Source organism: Microtus ochrogaster, unplaced genomic scaffold (assembly GCF_000317375.1).
Source record: "Microtus ochrogaster isolate Prairie Vole_2 unplaced genomic scaffold, MicOch1.0 UNK65, whole genome shotgun sequence".
Taxonomy (NCBI): domain Eukaryota; kingdom Metazoa; phylum Chordata; class Mammalia; order Rodentia; family Cricetidae; genus Microtus; species Microtus ochrogaster.
In genome coordinates, this window is record NW_004949163.1 from 1,425,373 (window position 1) to 1,431,000 (window position 5,628).

Sequence of the window (5,628 nt, forward strand, 5' to 3'; positions counted from 1 at the left end):
CGAAAAACAAAACAAAACAAAAAAAACTAACAAATAAATTAAACAAACAAATAACCCCCCCTAAAATACGTACAAATGCTGTTACGACACTTTTTCTTATTTCAAAAGTTGTCCATATTGAGTTTGCGTCCCCCCCCCACCCGCGAACACAGGCCTTTCACAGCTCTTTCTTTGCCGCTCCACACCTGCTACCAATTCGCCATGGATGACTACATCGCTGCGCTCGTTGTAGACAACGGCTCCGGCATGTGCAAAGCCGGCTTCGCGGGCGACGATGCTCCCCGGGCCGTCTTCTCCTCCATTGTGGGCCGCCCTAGGCACCAGGGCATGATGGTGGGCATGGGCCAGAAGGGACTCCTCCGTGGGTGAGGAGGCCCAGAGCAAGAGAGGCATTCTGACCCTGAAGTACCCTAATGAACACGGCATTGTCACCAACTGGGATGATATGGAGAAGATCTGGCACCACACTTTCTACAACGAGCTGCGTGTGGCCCCCAAGAAGCACCCTGTGATGCTCACCCAGGCCCCCCTGAATCCCAAGGCCAACCGTGAAAAGATGACCAAGATCATGTTTGAGACCTTCAACACCTCAGCCACGTACGTAGCCATTCAGGCCGTGCTGTCCCTGTATGCCTCTGGGGTACCACTGGCATTGTGATGCACTCCGGAGACAGTGTCACCCACACTGTGCCCATCTATGAGGGCTATGCTTTCCCTCATGCCATCCTGCATCTAGACATGGCTGGCTGCGACCTGACAGACTACCTCATGAAGATCCTGACTGTGTGTGGCTACAGCTTCACCACCACAACCGAGAGGGAAATCGTGCGTAACATCAAAGAGAAGCTGTGCTGTATTGTCCTGTACTTCAAGCAAGAGATGGCCACTGCTACATCCTCTTCCTCCCTAGAGAATAGCTACGAGCTGCCTGACGGCCAGGTCATCACTATCGGCAACGAGCGGTTCTGTACCCCTGAGGCTCTTTTCCAGCCTTCCTTTCTGGGTATGGAATCTTCTGGCATCTACGAAACTACATTCAATTCCATCATGAAGTGTGACATCGACATCCGCAAAGACCTCTATGTTAACACAGTGCTGTCTGGTGGCACCACCAAGTACCCAGGCATTGCTGACCAGAAGCAGAAGGAGCTCACTGATCTGGCTCCCAGCACCATGAAGATCAAGGTCATTGCTCCTCCCGAGCCCAAGTACTCTGTGTGGATCAGTGGCTCCATCCCGGCCTCCCTGTCCTCCTTCCAGCAGATGTGGATCAGCAAGCAGGAGTAGGGTGAGTCCGGCCCCTCCATCGTGCACCGCAAATGCTTCTAGGCAGACTGTGACTGGGCTGCGTTTTGCACCCTGTCTTTGAGAAAACCTAACTTGCGCAAAAAAGATAAAATAAAATAAATGAGAAAACATTGGCATGCCTTTATTTGTTTATTTGGGTTTTTTAAAATTTTTAAAAAGAGTTTGTTTTTGTTTTGGCGCTTTTGACTCAGGATTTAAAAACAGGAAGGGTGAAGGCGACAGCAGTCGGTTGGAGCAAGCATTAGCCAAAGTTCTACAATGTGGCTGAGGACTTCGATTGTACTTTTTTTTTTTTTTACCTTTTTAAATAGTCATTCCAAGTATCCATGAGATATGAGGAAGTCCCTCCCCCTCCCCCAAAACCACTCCCATTCCGTAGGGGAGGATGGCTGAATCCACGCCCTAAGTTCACACTGGGTTGGTGACAGCATTGCTTCTGTATAAATTATGTAGTGCAAAAAAAATTTTAAATCTTCCGCCTTAATACATTTTTGTTTTCTTATTTTGGAATAGTCGCCATCATGGCCCTCCTTTTTTTAGTCCCCCCCCCAACTTGATGTATGAAGGCTTTGGTCTCCCTGGGGGTGGGTTGAGGTGTTGAGGCAGCCAGTTTGCCTGGACATTGACTTGAGACCAGTTTCATAAAAGTGCACACCTTACAAAAAAAGTTGTCAAAAATATTTTTGTTTGTGACGGTGCTAGGGATTGAACCCAGGGCCTCACACATGCTGAATATAGGCTCAACTCCTGAGCTATATACCCCATCTATATTGCTTTATTAATCAGTTCCCAAGTTATCAGTTTTTTTTTATCAGCTGTATATAAAACTATATTGTTTTAGTTCCTAATTTATCAGTTTAGAACTAATCTGTCAGTTCCCAAGTTCCAAGTGACCTGGAACATTTTATATTTGTCACGGCATTTCCTTTAGAACTAATTTGGGTCCCCATGAATTGTGATAGGGAATATCTTATGGAAAGAGAAAGTAGGATTTACATAGACGTATGATTGTGTCAGATTTCTTGGACCAACTCTAGGGCTCCAAAAAGATCTTTTTCCTTTCTCTCAGGGTTAGAGTTCATCGTCTTCCCTTCCTACTTTTCCTTTCCCAGGAGTTAGTTCTCACAGACCTGACCATTTCTCCCTTCTTGTTTTTGTCATTGTTGCTGTTTGAGACAAGATTTCTTACAGCCCAGACTGGCTTCCAGCTAGCCCTGTAATTGAGAATGACCTGGAACTCCTAATTCTCCTGCCTACACCTCCCAAATTCTGAGAGTACATCCTTTCCAATTAATACCATTTTCTTTTAAAATATAAGAAATCGAGAACGCAGTCCCCCACTACCACAAATTCTGAAGTTGAGTTCCCTGAATTTGGGGGAATCACAAGTAGAGTGCAATGGAAAAACCTCAACTTAGGAAAACCACCTTCCTGATCACGGTGTCTTCTGCCAAGTAAAAATGCTGTGGTGGCTTGAAAGAAAATGGACCCCAAAGGGAGTGGCACTCTTAGAAGGTGTAGCCCCACGTTGGACCACCAAAATGTTGATGGTTTTTTTCTTTGGTCCTAAAGTACATAGGCCGGTTTATGTCCACAGTCCCTCTTTCCATTTCAACTGTCTCAGCAGCTGTCCTTTGCTTTTCAGCAATCAAAAACTTCAAAATCGCCGGGTGGTGGTGGCGCACGCCTTTAATCCCAGCACTCGGGAGGCAGAGGCAGGCGGATCTCTGTGAGTTCGAGACCAGCCTGGTCTACAGAGCTAGTTCCAGGATAGGCTCCAAAGCCACAGAGAAACCCTGTCTCGAAAAACCAAAAAAAAAAAAAAAACAAAAAAAAAAATTCAAAATCAACACAAAACTACACAGGACCCAGACTCCCTGTGTATTTCCCATCTTTACGTGCCTTTTTCTTTTTACTTTTACTCCCTCTTTAAAGACTTTATTATTTTAATCGATTTCTTTCTTTCTATGACTGTCTATACCCATATTCTTTTCTTTCTTAAGCCTACGAATATTGTAAAACGCACTGGAACCTGTTTGGATTTTTTTAAAGGATTTATTTACTATGTATACAGAGCTCTGCCTGTGTTTCTGCCTGCAGGCCAGAGGAGGGCACCAGATCTCATTACAGATGGTTGTGAACCACAATATGGTTGTTGGGAATTGAACTCAGGACATCTGGAAGTGTCCTGAAGCCAGTGAGTGCTCTTAAACACTGAGTGATCTCTCCAGGCCCTGAACCTCTTTTACTGCATATTTTTAACCTTCTTTTGACCACATGAGCAGACTTTAGACTATTAAACTACACCTGAGTCCTCCCTTCCAGGCAGACTGCCTGCTCTTGGGTCCAGTAGTGAAAGCCAAACCCAGAGCTTGCAGCCAGGTCAGAGGTGCGTGACCAGGAACTGCATTCAATCTCCCAGAGCTCTAGTGTAGTAATAGGAGCGGCGGGGCTGCATCCCGGCACCCCGGCCGCCTGCTAGCTTATGCCTCGAAATAATTACATGGACACTATATTCTTTTAAACACTGCTTGGCCCATTATATCTAGCCTCTTCTCGGCTAACTCTCACACCTGAACTAGCCCATTTCTAATAATGTGTGTAGCACCCCAAGGTGCGCTTACCGGGAAGATTCTAGCCTACGTCCATCCTGGGTTGGAGCTTCATCGCATGTGCCTCAGAGAGCAGAGCTATCGCTTCTGCCCAGGAGAGGGGAGCATGGCGTCTCTGAGCTCACTTCCTCTTCCTCCCAACATTCTGTTTTGTTTACTCCACCCACCTATGTTCTAACCAATAAAATGGGCCAAGGCAGTTTCTTTATTAGCCAATGACCTTCCTCCATCACTCTAGAATGTGAATACTTGCCTGCAGCAGATGTCTTTTACTTAATTTTTTGTTTCTATTTAGCATAAAAATGCTGTTTAAGTGTTCTGCTCTGCAGCAGGATTTCTTAAAGGAGATGTATTTTTTTTTTTTAGCTTTCTCAGGCTCTACATGGACATTTGGGCCTCATGCTGATATGCCAAAATGTTTTGGGTATTTTGTTTGTTTGTTTGTTTTTGTTTTACTTTTTTTCCCTCTAGCCCCACATTAGGTGCCAAAATGTAGTTGATTATTTTTACTCTTATTACTCTTTTACTCTTTACTGTTTCGGGAGGTGTAGGTGAATGTGTTCCATCTGTGGAGCTGCAAAGATATCCTGACTTATTGGGGAGCCAGGCTATAATTAGAGCTGCAACAGTTCAGTTCTGGAGGGGTAGCGCCACAATATGAGAGCCCTGGAGGCTGGAGACACAATAGGACAGCTCAGCCCTGGAGGAAAGGTGTCCTGACTTTATTGGGAAGCCAGGTAACAGCTGGAGTGGTGTGGGAAATAGTTTCCCTCAGGATATAGTGATCCTGCTCCTTTCCTGGAAAGCTGCTACAGCTGTCTGCTCTGTTCCCCTAACCTAATGGAACATCCTATCAGAGCTATCAGCTGCTTCTTCTCTGGCCCAAGATGTTACTTCTTTTGTTAAAACTCTAGCTAAAGAGGAAGCCCCTGAAGCAATGTAGCAATCTCCTCCAGCTCTGGAAAAAAGTTGTTACTTTTTTCTGCTCAGCCTTGCTCAGGGAGGAGTTGAGGGAGCAACTCAGCAAGGTTTTTCCGGCTTAGTCCCCTAAGGGACACCCCAGCCAGGTTCTTCTTTTCTGAGTCAGCAAATGAAGATTGTGAAGATCATCACCCAAGACTCTTTTGAGAGATTTATTTGGGAAGGATTTATCTGCCTCTACCACTGCCTCTGCATCTACTGTACAGGCAGAGCGGCTTATATAAGGTTTCTTAGGGAGAAGAGGGATTGACGGCTCAGATTTTATGGCCAAACCGTGTTTCTTGTACTGGTCCTTTTTCACCTTTTGACTCTAATCTTAGGACCAGGGCACATTTCTTTCACTGGCTCTGATTCTAGGGACAAAGTGTGTTTCTTTGGCACTGGTTTCAGAGTCAGGCCATGGTTCTTTGGTCCTGGGTTCAGGGATAAAGATGTTTCTTTCCCTGGCTCAGGTCTCAGATCCAGGGAGTGTTTCTTTCACTGCCTCTGGGTTCAGAGTCAGGTGCTCAGTGGCTGGTTTCCTGCTCCAGTTGCCCCTTTTACCATACAGGAGGCCTGCCAACCAGCTCACAAATAAATCACACATGAAATCTTATTCTTTCTTATAAATGCCTGGCCTTAGCTTGGCTTGTTTCTAGCCATGTTTCTTTAACTTAATCCCATCTACCTTTTGCCTCTGGGCATTTTCCTTTTTTTACTTCTTTTTTTAAATAATTTTCTATTTTTT

At 45.4% G+C, this 5,628-nt stretch overlaps 2 pseudogenes; one reads left to right on the forward strand and one right to left on the reverse strand.

The window, feature by feature from the left end:
• Window positions 1-201: 201 nt before the first annotated feature.
• LOC101993504 lies at window positions 202-1,344 on the forward strand (annotated as a pseudogene).
• Window positions 1,345-2,620: 1,276 nt separating this feature from the next.
• On the reverse strand, window positions 2,621-2,770 carry LOC113455555 (annotated as a pseudogene).
• Window positions 2,771-5,628: the final 2,858 nt, after the last annotated feature.